Here is a 17,446-nt window from a genome sequence, read left to right as displayed (position 1 = left end):
CAATCTCTCTCTCTCTCTCTCTCTCTCTCTCTCTCTCTCTCTCTCTCTCTCTCTGTCTCTCTCTGTCTCTCTCTGTCTCTCTCTGTCTCTCTCTCTGTCTCTCTGTCTGTCTCTCTCTCTCTCTGTCTCTCTCTCTCTCTGTCTCTCTGTCTCTCTGTCTCTCTCTCTGTCTCTCTGTCTCTCTGTCTCTGTCTCTCTGTCTGTCTGTCTCTCTCAGATAAACCCGATTTAGCATAAAGCTTGGCACACAATAGGTACTTCATAAATGCTTCCTTTAATAAAACTCTCTCACCTACTTACAGGAGAGGAAAATATCTAATAATGGACTTCCCCAGCCCATGTGATGCCAACAAAGGAGTCAATGAAATAGTTTCTGCAGAGCATATGGCAGAAATATATAATAATTAAATCATTTCCTTCTAAAGGGATGTTATTGGATAATGTTTCTGGATTCCCTTGTTCAGATAAAAAAGGATTTTGTCTTCCCAGTTTGTGTGATCTTAGAATCTAGCTTTCAATCTAGAAAGAACAAACTTCTTACTTAGTGCCAAGCAATGGGAAGGGTACAAGGATCCTTTAAACATAACTGATTTCAAGAGCTAGGGGCCCAGGTCTTCTAGGGATAAAATAACATTTCCTTTCCAATGTCTTGGAGAAAACAGGGGATTCCTGACATGATCCTAATAGCTACCAGAAAATTAAGAGTTAAAGATTAGAAATGGGAGCAAAAGGGCCAAGGTGTCTGGATGTTGCCACTCATTATTTCACAGTAAGCTATTTGTAGCTAGGTGACATAGTAGGTAGAGTGCCAAGTCTGAAGTCAGTAGCATTCATCTTCCTGAGTTCAAATCTGGCCTGATACTCACTAGCATTGTGACCTTGGGCAAATCATTTAATTCTGTTTGCCTCAGTTCCTCATCTGTAAAATGAGCTGGAGAAAGAAATGGCAAACCATGCCAGTAACTTTGCCAAGAAAATCCCAAATGGGGTCATGAATAGTTGGACACGACTGAAATGACTGAACAACAACAATCTCAGCCAACTGGATAGGGCTTCCCTGTCTTACAAATTGAAAATTTGTATTTGCTTTCTAAAGGGAGTCTGAACCGCGGGGCTAGTATGAATCTGGAAGGAACTATGGGAAATCTTGAGATTCATCATAGCCTTACCTTCCAGGAAAACCTGCATTTGGCTCCTTCTAAAGGGAAATGGGAGAATTTTATGTATGTATGTATGTTTGTGTGTGTGTATTTTATTTGTTTATCTATTCATCCATTTGTTCATTCATTAATTTAGTGTGTGTGTTTGTGTTTGTGTCTGTGCATGCATGTGAATGTGTGTGTGTGTCTGCTTATGGACTTCTTTGAATCTTTTGAGTCCTGGAAAAAAAAAATGCTGTCCTCTACCTAATATGTAAGTGTTTGAGTCCTTTATGTGGGATTTGGGAATGCTTCTTTCCCTCCATTTCTTCTATTTGCAGAAACCTAAATGTAACATCTAGGAAGTTTTGGAGTTGATTTCAGTATAAACTCTGGTCAATGACCAAGAGCTGATAAGAGAAAATGACCCATTCTGGATCAATACTGCAAATGAACTATGTCCATGTTATCCCAGAGGCTTATACAAGTCTTGGGACACAGGTCCTACAATGAAATATTTTTTTTCTTTCTTTCTAATCTACTATGTAATCTCAACACTTCAGTTGACTCAAGCAACTTCATGAGTCTCAGAAGCCTATGCAAATATGGCAGTGTTTAGGCTAAGAAGATGCCTATGAGATATTTTTTTTCTTTTTAATTCTGAGTTTTAGTTAGAAATACTTTATAGTCACATATCCTTCTGTTGTGTTTAAGTTTCTCAGAGAAAAATAATCAAAGCATTATATCTTCCTTGCAATGATTAGTTTTCATAGGAACAAAGTGCTGAAAAGTCAAACTTTCTATGAGTGTCTTGAGCTTGATGTATAACTAAGGAGAGATGGGGGAACTATTACTTTGTGTGAAAGAAAAAGTAAGGATTTTTGCAAAGGGAAGCAAAATAGCTTTTGCATATCATCTTCCCTTGGAGGAATAAAAATTCTTCAGCTATTTCTCTCTCTAGCCCATTCCTGTCTCATTTACTCAATAGGTAAATGAATTTCTGTTTTGTAAACACTGTGATCTGCTGATGAGTAAACTTGTAGACTATACACCTGTGTTTTATAGTAATGTTATCTATCAACAATACACACAACTGGTCAATACAATTCAAACAAGGGCAAAATCCATTTCCATAGTAATGGGAGTTGGTTCTTCCAAAATATAGAGAGGGTAGACCAGTTTAGGTTTCCTTTTAGCTGAAATCCTATGATATTCAGGGTAGTCAGGTTACCTTCAATGCCATAGGCTTACTTCCTTATTTTGTTTGAAAATTTAATGTGATGCAAGATTTGTTTCCTCAGTGCATTTTATGTGATCATTCCACTTAATGGCCTATTTTTATAAAACACTTTACAATTACAAGGCTAACTATACATGGGATCTCATGTGACTTCTATAAAGTTGTTTAAATATGATTATAGATAAGGTAAGTGAGACTCAGTAAACTTAAGTGACTTAGCCAAGGTGACACAGCTAAGAAGCATGGTGAGGACCTAACATGAAAATTAGAGGCAGCTCATTGGAGCTGAAACCAGTCTTAGGAAGATCAAAAAAAAAAAGATCAGAAGGCAGTGATTCAAATACTTGAACAGAGAATTTAATGGAGTTTCATACAACATCTTACAACTAAGTTCAATAAGTCAACTTGACAAGTACAAGATGTAAAGATATAGCTAGACAGCAGTTCACATAAAAAATTCCAGAGGTTTTAGGAATTACAAACTCAATATAAGTTGACAACATAACATAATCACTATGAAAACTAATGCAATTTTAGGCTCCTTGAATAGAGTCATAGCATTCAGGAATAAGAGAAAGGTAATCCTTTCATACTCTGCCCTGGACAGGCAGCATCTGGAATGTAATATTAAGTTCTGGATCTCGATTTGGAATTAGAAAAAATATGGATAATGTGGAATGTCTAGAGGAGGCTAATTTGGATGAAGATTCTTCAATTAATGACATATGGGATTTGGAATCCCCAAGAAACTGGGGATATTTATCCTGGAGGGGGAAAAAGTGACTTAGAGAGGATGAAACTTGCAGAATATGGGAGGAAATTGTAAAGAAATACATTAGGCTTGACGTAAGAAAAAAATAAATTCCTAATAATTAAAGTTATCCAAAAATGAAATGAGTTTTCTTGATATTGGGCGCACCCTTATTGGAGATCTTCAGGCAGAACATGGGTGCTGTTAGGTGTATTCATCTCAAAGTTTGGTTTGCACTAGTTAGACTTTAAGGTCCCTTTGAACCCTGAGTTTCTGTGTGAAGTCATTTAAACCTCCTAAAAGCCTTAGCACCATCATTTGTACAATTGGAATAGTAATGATTACTCTACCTTCCATACAGGAATGAGAGGGGGTTTGGAGGAAAATACATTTAAAGACTAAATAAATATGAATTACTGAATTATTCCTTATTTTTACTTATGAGAAAAGTGAGAAGTAAAAGAAGTTAACTGTCTAAATTCCCATAAGGGGTTAGACCAGGCCTTGATTTCCAAAGTCTTAATTCAGTGTTTTTTACTCTATGCTATTGCTTTAGGTTTATAGTGAATATAGCAAAGCTATGAGTAAGATTCTTTGGTATACCTCAAATCATCCACTAGTACCTCAGATCTTCCTGCCAGGACCACAGCATGGATTAAAATGATGGATCAATTTAGGCTCAGGTTACTGACCCAATATATCATGTTAATACTATCAACAAGTATGTGGGCTTACACAAGAACAAATAGTTTAGAGAATTGGGAATAAAAATAAAACAAAAACCACGTGGAAAAAGAGATTTTTCTTGTAAATTACCATTTGAATTCTAAGTGGACTGTTTTATAGAAGTTGTTACAATCTAAATACAGTGTGATGGTAAATTAATGATGCATTTATATTGATTTTCTAGTACAGAGTTGTCCATACTTTAAAACAGTCCATGGTTTAGCAGTTGCCATACTTTTGTTAGTGTTAGAAAAGCAGTAAGACCACATGACCACAGATGTCTATTAACTATGGATTCTGTGTGTGTGTGGTGTTTCTTTGGGGGGAGGAGCATGTTTCAATTCAATAAACATTTAATAAGTATAAGCTCGGGATACAAATAAGAAAAAGAAAGACCATATCTGCACTACAAAAGCTTACTTAAAATCCAATGAGGAAAGATAACACACAAAAGGAAGCTAGAAAGTGTAGGAGAGGAAGCAGGGGATATCTGGGCAGGGATATCATGTTCCATGAAATTCAAACCAAGCAGGATGGTTTGGGTATCAAACAGAGTTACAGGTAGAAAATGGGGAGTTAACAGGAAAATTCAAATTCTAGTGTTATATAAAGGAAAAGTTTTGCAAGGAATTTAGTTCTCCACCCTTTAGCCCTTCAATTAGTGAGGAGAGGAGGCTAAGGAAGTTGGGAGGATGTTTAGAATGCAAAGCTGAGTTGACAGTATGAGGAGATTTCAGAGATCAGCTTGCCTTGGGTGGACATCACATGAGCTGCAGATAGAAAGTAGAGGAAGAAGGAGCTGCATCATGTGCAGATAATGCTATCACTATTGTATGCATTATTTTATGAGTAAAAATCTCTATAACTATATCCATCAGATGTTGATCACACAGTACTAAAATTCTTAACTTTAATATGCTTACATAATGAATCACTGAAATAAAATGTTCATTCCTTTTTTTGTCTCTTTTCCTCCTCCTCCTCTTCTTCCTCCTCTTCCTCTTGCTCGTGCTTCTCCTCCTCCTCTTCTTCCTCCTCCTCCTTCACTTCTTCTTCTTCCTTTTCATTCTCCTTTTCCTTGTTCTTCCTCAAAAGTACTATATCATTTTATTTATGATTCTTGTTTCTATATCACATGTATACATATATATATATATAAATATATATGTATATATCTGAATATATTCCTCCTCCTTCCCTATGCAGGGAACCATCTCTTACTAGAACAAAGACTGTAAAATAAAAAGGAAAGAACTGTACAGCAAAACTAATTATACATCCACATCTAATAGTATATGCAGCATTCAAACTCATGTGTCCCACTTCTCCAGTGAATAGAAGGAGATGCAATTTCTTAAATCTCCTCTAGGGTCAAGCTTCATAACTATAACTATACAGCATTCAGATTTTTGTTTTACTCTTTGAAAGTATAATGTTATAGCCAAAATCATCTAGTACTAACCCTTTCATTTTTAAAGATGACAGCACTGATACATTGAGAAGTTAAGTGACTTTCCCAAGGTTGCACAGATAGTAATAAGAAAAGGCAGAATTTGAACTCTGATGTTCTGTCAGGGTATCCAGTACTCTCTGTACCACAATTTACTGATTTTCTGGTTCTGCTTACTTCACTCTGCCTAAGTATATGTATATTATAGCGAGCTTCTCTATATGTCTTGCCTCACTAACTGCCTTCTATATATTTTTGACAAGAAATGCTTTCCTGTCTGTCCATTTCCAGGACTCATAACTGTTTGGGGGAAGATGGTGCTAGGGAAGCAGATATAGTGCATCCAGGAGTATTTCTCTGAATCAATTTTGTTGAGTCCATTCTGATTCCCCTAAGAGGTTAGCACACTAAAGGCCTTTCTTAAACCACTCATGGTCTAGGAAGAGACCATGTATACAAGGGGAAGTTTAGAAATTCTTGGAAGTTTCTAAGAGCTTCTACTGCCATAGTTTAGAATCCTAGTGCACTTCTTAGAGTGCTTAGTTCTCTAGCACTTAGCACAGTGTCTAAAACATAGTAGGTGCTTAATTTGACTTGCAGACTATTTCAGGGTTAATATAACAGTGTCTTATCAACTCAAAGAAGTACAGTAACTGGACATCAAAAAATAATCAGCCATAATCATTAAATGCCTACTATATGCAAATCACTGTGGTCAACAAATTTAATCATAAAATAATGCATACAACAAAACATTGTGGTCATGGAGAATTATAAGACAAAGTAGAGTATCTTCAGGAGCTGACCACATTATTGGGTAAATACCATAAATATGGAAAAAATCCTAGCAGTACAAAGCAGTATATAGTAAGTATCACATGAATAACAAGGAAAAAAATAAGAAATCCACAAATATTGTCCTTATTTTATTTGCAAAGCTCTCCACTGGTTTCTGCAACAGTGGTGACAAGTAATAGAGAAAGCTCTTTGGAGGAGGGGAAAGTGGTCATGGAAGGCATTGTGGAAGAGGCAGAATCCTATTTGGGCCTTTAAAGATTTAGATAGAAAGACAAGATGTTAAGATCATTCCTGGAAAATTCAGCTGGAATAAAGGTAGAGTGGAAGAAAAACACACAGTGGGTTTTTAAGAGAGTGAAAAGATCAAGAGTACTGATATTGAAGCCTGACTTCTACTCAGTGAAGGGGTGGTGTTTTAGAAATGTGAAATGAGGCAAACCTTTTCAGTATGTTGACTTTTTTTTTCATGATTATGTATTACAAAAGACTGTTCTTTTAGGAGCAGAGAACCACTAGTGATGGAGAAACAAAAAGAAAATAAAAATGTCTTAAAATAAAATAGTAAATTATTACTCTTATTTGCCTTTGGGGAAAAAAGAAAGTGAATAGATTAGCTAAATCAACAACTCAAGTATACTTAGTTGAATTTTCTGCATTAGCGTCTCCCTCATCTTCATATTCTGGTGCAAAGCGCTTAGAGATGAGAGATCAGGGATAGGATCTGTTTTCAAATTATTCATTTGATCATTTATTTGACAACTATTTGTTCAGCTGCTTCTCAGAGCTAAGTTTTGGGTATTGTCAGAGACATCCTACCTGTCCTCAAGCAGCTGATCACTCAATAAAGGATATAATAGGTACATAAATAATTACAAAACAGAATGTATTAAGTGTCAAAATAAAGGTACAAAACTATACAGGTACAGAAAATAGGGAGAAATATTTTCTTCTGAAGTGAATAGCCTGGGTTTTACAAAGGATGTGAAAAAAATGCAGTTTAAGGTATAGATAAAATTTCAGCAGGGAGTAATTAGTATAGAGGTAATTTCAGAAAAAAAGAGGGACCTTTTGATCAAAAGAAGAGATACAAGACACCATAGGGTGAATTTCTGAAATGCACAATTGTCTAATTTGGTACTAACCCAGAGGACAGATACACAAATGATGGGATATGAAACCAGACAGATATGTTGGTTTTATGCAATAGAAGTTTTTGAGTTCTTGGCTTCTGAGTTTGAGTTCTATTCATAAAGACACCAAGGAAACCATTAAATGTTTTTCAACAGGGAAATGCCATGGTAGAAGGTAAGAAACATTTAGTAAGTACCTGTTCTGTGCCAAGGCACTGTGCTAAGTAAGCATTTTACAAATATTATCTTCTTTGATCTTTACAACAGCCTGGGGAGGTAGAGAGAACTGAAGTACATGGTTATTAAATGGCATACCTTGGGTCACATAGATAGTAAGTTTCTGGTACTGTATTTGAACTCAGTTCTTCCTGACTCCAAGACCAGTACTTTATTCACTGTGCCACATAGCTGACATGTTCAGAGTTGTGTTTTAAGATTAACCTAATTTGGAATGGAGAGATTAAATATAGGAAAATATATCAGACAAAAATATATTAAAGTGATTGAGGAGAGAGTTCACTAAGATCTGAACCAGAGTGGTGGTAATAGGGAAATAAAAAGAAGGAATGGTTTTGAAAGATTCTGCACAGTTATAAAGGATAGTAGTTCATAAATGTTTAGAGCTGGGAATCAAGTAAAGGGAAAAATTAAGGGTGACTAAATAATGGAGGCTTAATGAATATAAGAAGAGAGGTGTCATATAGAAAATGAGAAGTTGTGAGAAACAACTAGTTTGGAGAATAAGCACAGACATGAACTAAACGCGAGCTTCATAAACTAGAGAAATCTCTTTCTGTATAAACATTTGTCATCTTTCTGTATCAACACCTCTAACATCCTACATTTAAATAAATATTGAAGTTATTCATACTATTAATCAACAATATAGCAACAATTAAACAGAAAAAAGTATTTACAATGTATCAGTTATGAGAAAGTTTATAGCCAAAGCCACTTTTAACTATGATTACAAATAGACTCCTCAATTCTAGAAACACAGTCTCATCATTCAACTCTTTTAGGATACCAATTAAATCTTCTGAAAAATTATTGTCACATTTCTTCTCAAAACAATTGATAAAATCTGTTTTCTCAGAAAATAAATTATTTTTCTTTCCTTTGTCCTCTCTTGAATCATCATCATGAATGACCTCTTCAGAATAACATAACCTTTCCGTCTCAACATTGACTCCTGACAGAATGACAGCTAAGGGGTCAGTCTAAATCTCATTGCCTCTCTATGCTCTGTAACAGAGGCTATAAAAGCTGGCAACATGCTAGAAAATACTTCTCTTTTATGATGGTTTAAGAGAAATGGATCAGAAGTCACAGTAGACCTGGTTCAGTAGATTTAAGTACTATTTATTTATATATTTTTCTTGGGTAAAGTTAAAAGAAATTAAATTTGAATACAACTTTACTATCAATTGTTAAGATATAAGTAATCTATCTATCACCTTTGGGTTAAAATTTATTCAGTTTCATTTCTGGAATTTACACAATGGGTCCTATAGAATACCATTTTTTTTCCTAACTGTGTTTTCCAAAGTAGCTTATCTTTTATCATTTACCACAATTGATTCTAATAAATATAATACCTACAGAATTGCTTTTAGTTATGATCCTTATGTGCTTCTCCAATAAGTTATCTTCAAAGTATCTGTCAACATTATACATGAGTCAATGAAAGGTCTAACAGAGATAAATATGCAGAGGTCAGAAAGGTTTTGTTGCAGGTAGATATGAATAAAAAGTCAGAAATTAAGAAGAATCATTTATTTAGCTCTTATTATGTGAGAACATGTTAGATACTAGTAATGCAAAGACAAAAATAATTTTCTTCCCTACTCTGAAGAAAATGCAGTTCATCACATGGATAAATAAATGCAAAGGAATTTAAGAAGGATAGAAGAAGTACAATTGAGGACACTAAGAAAGGCTTCACATAGGAAGGCATACCTGATCCAAGCCTTTAAGGAAGATACTATTGTTCATTGATCAATTGATTGATAAGGTTGGATGAATGAAATTGATCAACAATTACATTTAATTTGTAATGCAATGAGTGATCCCTAGGCTTGTTTTTGTGACTTCCTGGGTTTTCTGCAACTATCTCAAATGATGAAGCAAGCACACACATGCACACATTTCATTAAAAATAAATACATGTCCCAAGCCATGATTATAGTAGAAAAGAAGAGACATTACAGAATCAATGAAATGTGTTAAAAGTAGTGTGGCTAAACATCCCCAAAGATACATGTAACTTCCAAACCTGACTCTAGAGAGATGAGTGACTTTACTGGGGCAAACACTTGCAAATTATGTATAAGAACTCTGTGACATTCTTCAGGGTAATATATCTTTTTACTAGTCTTTGTGGTCTATATGTACTTTTGCCTAGAAGCTAAGATGTACTTTTTTTCACTGTAGAATAACTACGGACATATGTGATTATGTAAACTATTCATTTTTGGTCCCTGCCTATTAGAAAATAACTGCAATAATACTGAGAGATACTCTCATGTATAATTACCAAAAGGAAATGATAATGGTAATGATGACATGTACTCTACAACTACAGCCTTCCATTTCATAAGCAATGTGTTTCCATTTCTTCCTTTCCCTTTCCCTATTACAGTCTATTTCACCTTTATAGAAAGGCAAGTTTTTTTTCAGCCTGTCCTCTAGCTAGGGAAACTATTTAGAAAATTGGTTTCTTTTAGTTTGGTCCCATGCAGGCCTGACCTATTTTATCTTGTTATAGTGATGGAGAGTTCCACTCCTGGTGAAATTTAGCTTCAAAGATTTTTGTGCTGCTAAGGAAATATAGATACGCCCTTATGACCAACAGGAAGAAACATATCCTGTAATTTAATCAAGCTATTTGCCAGCGACATTTAATATTCCCTTTTAAAACCTCAAAAAAATTGCATGTACTTATACACAAATTGAACATACATACAATTTTATTTACAAATGACAGTCAAAAATGACAGTCTAAAGAAAATTAAATTATTTGAATCATTTAACCAGATGATTCTGAGTAAAATACACTTGCCTAAAACATCTACGTAGCTTACTTGAATCATGAGTCAATTATCTACTTCACTATATTAGAACATTCATAACCTAAATATAAACGTCTTATACAGGTTCTTTTTTCATTTCTTCACTTCCTTAAAGGTTATTATTTTCCAGTTCAATTTGGTCGAGACATCAATTAAATTTCTATTCAGTAATCACCTACTATGTGCCAGACACTATGTAAGATGATGGAGATACAGTGCAAAAAAATTTAAAGAATTTTGCCTTGCAAAAAAGCTTATGTTCTTATGGGGGTGGAGAGAGACTGAGTGAGAGCATAAATATAAAGTTAAGAAATACTCATGTATGCTAAGTAATTAATTATGAAATAATGAGGAAGCTATTAGCATTTGGGATAATCAGAAAAGATTCAATGTAGATGATGGTACTTGAGGCTGAATTTTAAAGAAGAGAGGGAGTTTATGAGAGAGATATAGGGGAGTACATTCCAAATTTGTGAGATAGTGCCAAATGCAGATGTGGGAGATGGAACATCATGTATGAGGAACAGAAGACAAAGTTTGGTTCTCATATATAACAGTTAACTTCCAAAAGCAGGGGAGTGGGGATGTCTCTCTGAAGAAGGCAAATACTGAAACCCTAACTCTGGACAGTTTCATAAATCCACAAAAAGATGCCAAGGTGAGCTTTGTTCTATTGATCACAGGTCAGCAATACTACCTCCACATAAAGTGCATTATTACTAGAATTGGATCCTAATTACTTGTACTGCAATTATTAAAGTTGGGACAGTGTGCTTATTAAATGTTTAATATTGCTCTCATAGAATCATGGAATTTTAAAGCTAGCAGAGGTCTTAAAGATTATCAGCTTAATTTGACAACTGAGGATGATAACTTCAGAGAGTGAGAGCTAGAAGGGAGTTCAAAGACTATCTAGTCCAATTCCTTATTTAACAGATGAGGAAACAGGCTTGGGAATATTAAATGGTTTGCCTAAGATCACAAAGGTAGTAAACTTCAGAGATAGGATTTAAAGGCAGGTTCTCTGACAACAGAGTAAATCCTCTTTGTACTTTATCATGATTCCTCTCTGAGGCCCAGAGAGATTAAATCTGAGCCCGACTCACACAGCTTATTAGTGAAAGAGCTGGAACTAGAATCCAGGACTCTCCCTAAACAACTGCCCAAACTTGAGTTGATTTTTCACTATTTGAACTGAATAAAATCAATCTTTCGAGGGTTGCCTTATTTTATGGCATTTTCCTTGAAACGAGATTAGTTAGAATGTGTTCATTTACTGAACAATTAGGATTTGATTTTAAAAAGTATGACATTTAAATTTATGCAGTATTGGAATAGCAAAATTGTCATGTCTGTCAATGGAATGTTTGTTGTTGTTCACTTATTTGAGTCATGTCTGACTCTTTGTGATCTATCTCATTTGGCATTTTCTTGGCAAAGATACTGGAGTGGCTTGCTATTTTCTTCTCTGGCTAATTTTTTTCAGATACAGAAACTGATGCAAATAATGTTAAATGACTTACTCAGGGGTCAGACAGTTAGTAAGTATCTGAGACCAGATTTGAAGATGAATCTTCCTGATTCCCGGGCTGGCCCTCAATCTACTGTGTCACCTAGCTGCCCATCAATGGAATGTATTGATAACAATGAAATGTAGAAATATACTGAAACAGAAAATCACTAAAATCCTGTGCATATATTTAAAAGGTGCCTTGCTTACTTAAACTATATATATATATATACATATATATATATATATATATGTGTGTGTGTGTGTGTATAATTTCCACAGGGCTTGCTCTGATATTATATCCTATAAGTGATTTCTACTAAATTATTTACTAGGCAACTGGGTGGCACCTGGGTACATGGGTGGTACCAGGCCTAAACTCAGGAAGACTCATATTCCTGAGTGTAAATCCAGCCTCAGACACTTAACAATGGTGTGACTCTGAACATGTCGCTTTTTCTCAGTTGCTCATCTGTAAAATGAGCTGGAGAAGCAAATGTGCAAAACTTCTTCAGTATCTTTGCCAAGAAAATGCCAAATGTGGTCATGAAGAGTCAGGCATGCCTAAAACAACTGAACAACAAAAACAATTTTTTTTACTTAAGAAAGTTTACATTTACCATGATCAGTGGGAAAAACCTTAGGTTGCAATCACAGGTTTATGTTTGGAATTTGGGAGAAACTTCCTTTGCTAAACACATGTCTGAAACATCTGTTTAATGCTTCCATTTGTTTGTCACTTACAGTAAGCTTGTCAATAAAAAAGATCATTCAGAGAAAATATAACAAGATGATATGCCACATTCGATTATATGGAGAAAAATTTCAACACATCAGGTCTGCACATGCTTCTTTCCAGTAACATAAACACTGGAAATGCACTATGTGTTTTGGTCTAAACCTTCTTTTAAAATATCTACTTGAATGCTTGTTTCATAGAATTATTGTTTTCTATTATGTTCCTCATCCTCTTAAAAAGCAAGAAAAACCATTAACCCAACCCAAACCAACATGATAGCTGTATCTCATTGTTTATGAAACATTCTGCATTGATAAATCCTTCCTCTTCATTGAGAGAAAGTAAGTTTGTTTCATAGTTTGTCCTCTGTGACAAGGAGAAGTCAGTATCTATAATCTTTTTTTAATGCTTTATTAACTTCTGATTTACATCATTCATTTCCACCAGATTTTGAGTTACAAATTTTCTCCCCATTTTTCCCCTACCCACTGCCCCAAAATAGCAGTCCCACAAGATATCCCCTCCTCCAATCTGCTCTCTCCCATATTTTCTCCTGTACCCCTTTTGACTTTTCCAGTGGAACTCTATGCCTCAGTGCCTGTATATCTTATTTCCCAATTACATGTAAGATGGTACTAATAATAGTATATATATATATATATATATATATATATATATATATATATATATGTATACACACACACACACATATATATATATATTTGAATATTTGATTTTAAAACTTTCAATTCCAGATTCATTCCCTTCCTTCCTTGTCACCCACCTTTACTGGGAAGATAAGCAGTTCAGTATAGGTTGTACAAGTGTGGCTAATGCAAAACAATAACATAGTAGATATATTGTAAAAGACTGACTATATTTACCTCTCTCCTATCCCACCTCCCACTTGTTCTATTCTCTACTTTGATCCCCTTCCTTTTCAAAAGTGGGTGCTTCTAACTTCCCTCCCCCTAGCCTGCCCTCCCTTCTATCATTCCCCCTCTCATCCCCTTCACCCCCTATTCTCCTGGAGGGTGAGATACACTATTTAGTGTGTATTTCACTCCCTCCTCAAGCCAAATTCAATGGGAATAAAGGTTGACCCATTCCCTTTTGTCTTCATGTTCTTCCCCTCCATTATAACCATTTTCCCTTGCCTCTTCTGTATGAGATATTTTACCCCAATCTGTCTCTCCCCATCTCCTCTCATTATATTTCTCTCACCTCTTAATTTCACCTTTTAAGTATCATTCCTTCCTGTTAAATTGGTCCTGTGCCCTCTATCTATGTATACCTGTAGACATATATACACACATTCACATATGTATTCATATGCCCATATACCCTCATATATAGACATATATATTCCCTTCAACTACTGAGAAAAGTTTCATCAGTTACAATTATTGTTTTTCCATGTAGGAATGTTAATAGTTCAACTTTGATAAGTTCCTTATGATTCCTTTTCCCTGTTTACCTTCTCATGCTTCTCGTATCTGAATGTCAAATTTTCCATTCAACTCTGGTTTTTTCTGCAAGAATTCTTGAAAATCCTCTATTCCACTGAATAGCCATATTTTCCCCTGAAGCATTATACTCAGTTTTGCTGGGTAGGTGACTCTTGCTTTTAATCCCAGCTCCTTTGCCCTTGGGAATATCATATTCCAAGCCCTTCAATCCCCCAGTGTAGAAGCTGCCAGATCCTGGGTTATCCTGATTGTGTTTCCACAATATTCAAATTGTTTCTTCCTGGCTGCTTGTAATATTCTCTCCTTAATCTGGCTATAATATTCCTAGGAGTTTTCTTTTTGTGATCTTTTTCAAGAGGTGATGAGTGGATTTTTTCAACCTCTATTTTGCCCTCTGGTACTAAAACACCACGGCTGTTTTCTTTGAAAACTTCCTGGAGGATGATTTCTAGGTTATTACTTTGGTCATGGCTTTCAGGTAGTCCAATAATTTTTAAATTATCTCTCCTGGATCTATTTTCCAGGTCAGTGGTTTTTCCCATGAGATATTTCACATTGCCTTCTATTCTTTCATTTGTTTGTATCTGTTTAACAGCATCTTGATTTCTCATAAAGTCATTAGCTTCCATTTGCTCCAATCTAGTTCTGAAGCAAAGATTCTCCTCAGTTAGCTTTTGAGATTCTTTTTCCATCTGGTAAATTTTTAAGGCATTCTTCTCCTCATTGCCTTTTTGATCCTCTTTGCCATTTGAGTCAATCTGTTTTTTAAGGTATCATTTTCCTCAGTCAGCCTGTTGACTCTCATTTCATAATTTTCTTGCATTGTTCTCATTTCTCTTCCCAATTTTTCCTCCACTTCTCTTATCTGCTTCTTAAGGTCCTCTGTGGCCTGTAACCAGCTTGTATTTTCCTTTGAAGCATTTGGTGCAGGAGTTCTGACTTCACTGTTTTCCTCCTGTTCCATGCCTTGTTCCTTCTTGTCTCCAAAATAGGAGTGTAATGTTGGAATCTTCTGTCTGCTTTGTTTCCTTTTCTTGCTCATTTTGCCACTCAATTACTTGACTTTTGGGCTTTTTGCCACAGTAGGTCTCTGCCACCAGACAGGGGAGTTTTCGTCCCAAATGCTGGGGCTTTCTCAGCTGCTGGAAGTATTAGATGGGTGCCCTCTCTGAGGTCTCCACACACTCTGGCAAGCTGGACACACATCCCAGAACCTCCACCCTAGACTGCAATCCAGATCCAAGCAGGTTAAAGCAAGAGCGATTACCCCTCAGACTGGTGCTTGGTCCCCCTACACTCTGCAGGCCAGGAGCTGAAGCTGCCTCCTGAAGCCTGCTGGCTTTTGTGGCATCTCAGCGGCTTCTAGCCCTGGGGGTAAAAGCCATGCACTCCCACTGACTGGTCCCAAAGTCCAGACTGCACTGACCTCTCACTTTGTCCTTTGTATCTATGTGTTGATAAATTTGGAAACAGTCACAACTGCTGCTGATCTGGAGTCCCTCTGGCCGGTGGCTGGTCAGGCCCACTCTGGGGCTAAAGCCTTGGCATGGGGCTGGGCTCAGCTCCCAGAGTGCTGCGTTGGATTCCAGCCGGCCTGCCAGGCTGTCTTCAGCAGGTGGTTCGTTTCTCTGTGTCATTTTGTGGGTTCTGCAGCTCCAAAGTTTGTTCAGAGTCCCCTTTTTACATGAATTGGGGAAGGTGGAAGCTGGAGCAGCAGGGAGGTCCTGCTTCTACTCCACCATCTTGGCTCCACCCCCACCACTCAGTATCTATAATCTTACTGCAGCTGCCTTTAAGACCCAAACCAATTTAATTTTTGAATGATTATTCTCAGAACAAAAAACCTGATTAATGAGGAAGTTAACTGTTTTGAATGGATGGATTTTTTATAGGTAAACTTTTGTACATATATAGTTACTAGAACTGACATCCCATTGTAATAATACTAACAGAATACCTATTGATTATAACTTGTAATTATGTGAAGACCACATTTAGTTGACAAGGGAGATATTCACAGGGAAGTTTAGCCAAGAGAAGAGATTTAGACAGGGTGTGGTAGCTATCTTCAAGTGTACAAAGGTCCATCATAAATAAGAGATAATAGGCCCTAGGTGCCTCATCCCAGAGGGTAGAACTAGAAATGATAAACAGAAGTTAAATAGGGATACCTTGGAGCAGCCAGGTAGCACAGCGAGTAAGAGCACTGGCCCCAGTGTTGGGATGAGCTGGGGATCAAATCTGGGCTCAGACACTTAGCACCCACCCAGAAAAACCTGGCCGTGTTACCTTGAGAAAGTTACTTAACCCCAATTGCTTAAAAAAATAGGGATAGCTTTTGACTTCATGCAAGGAAAATTATTTACTAACAGTTAGAGATATCTCAAAGTGAAATTAGTTGCTTCAGGGGGAAATAGAACCCCTTCCCACCATGAGACATACTAGAGCAAAGTCTACTCCAGATGAGTACTCAATATAAGACATCCTTAATAAGGTGTGGGTTTGACTAACTAGCCTTTGATTTTCTTTGCAGTTGTGATGTTTTATGACTCTTTAATACAGTTTTCCTCCTTTAATGTGAAAGTTGTTTGATTTTTTTTTTAAGCAATTGGGGTTAAGTAACTTGCTCAAGGTTACATGGCCGGTTATTTCTGGATGTGGTGCTAAGTATCTGAGCCCGGGTTTGATCCCAGGTCATCCCAACTCTGGGGCCAGTGCTCTTACTTGCTGTGCTACCTGGCCGCCCCCAGGTGATGTGATTTTTTTAAACACTCTCTGGACAAACTGTACGTGTATATAGTTTGACTTTACTATATACATTATTTGTGCTTTGAAAAAGTTGTGATTTTTAAGTAAAAAATAATGTGGGTAATCTGAGTTATATTTTCTCATTGTTATCCACCTTATTGCTATCCAGACTTTAATATTTTGACCATAGGATTTCAAATGATTCCCACTTAGGAATTCCAAGGTTTCCTTTACAAATGCTTTTATGAAAATATAATTGGTGCACATTATATAAAATGGTAAAAATGAAACATCAATCTATGTGATCTTTGTAGATTTATTAAGAACACAATTATTTCCAAAATATGAAATGATTAGTTGCCATGTGAAGTTCTGGTTGATTTCAATGGCCTTGAATATTTGAATTGTCATATTGGCTATGCTTTTACTCAACATTCTGAACATAACTCATCAGTCTGAAAAGTCACACGCAGATGGGGCTATAGCAATTTAATCATTTATCAAATGCTCAATGATGGGTGTAATGATGTTACTGTTTTGGTTAAAAAAAATGTCTCTTTTAGAGACTCTAAAATAGAGCATGACAAGGTGTTGATGTTGATAGCTGACTGTAATCATAACTATATAACCATTAGCATAGCTACTAACTGGGAAAGTCCTGATGAGTCCACTAGA

This window comes from Petaurus breviceps, unplaced genomic scaffold (genome assembly GCF_028583685.1).
Source record: "Petaurus breviceps papuanus isolate PSGF00001 unplaced genomic scaffold, PetGlider_PUasm1.0 90769, whole genome shotgun sequence".
Taxonomy (NCBI): domain Eukaryota; kingdom Metazoa; phylum Chordata; class Mammalia; order Diprotodontia; family Petauridae; genus Petaurus; species Petaurus breviceps.
The sequence above is the reverse complement of the archived record's forward strand: the minus strand, read 5'-3'. Positions refer to the sequence as shown.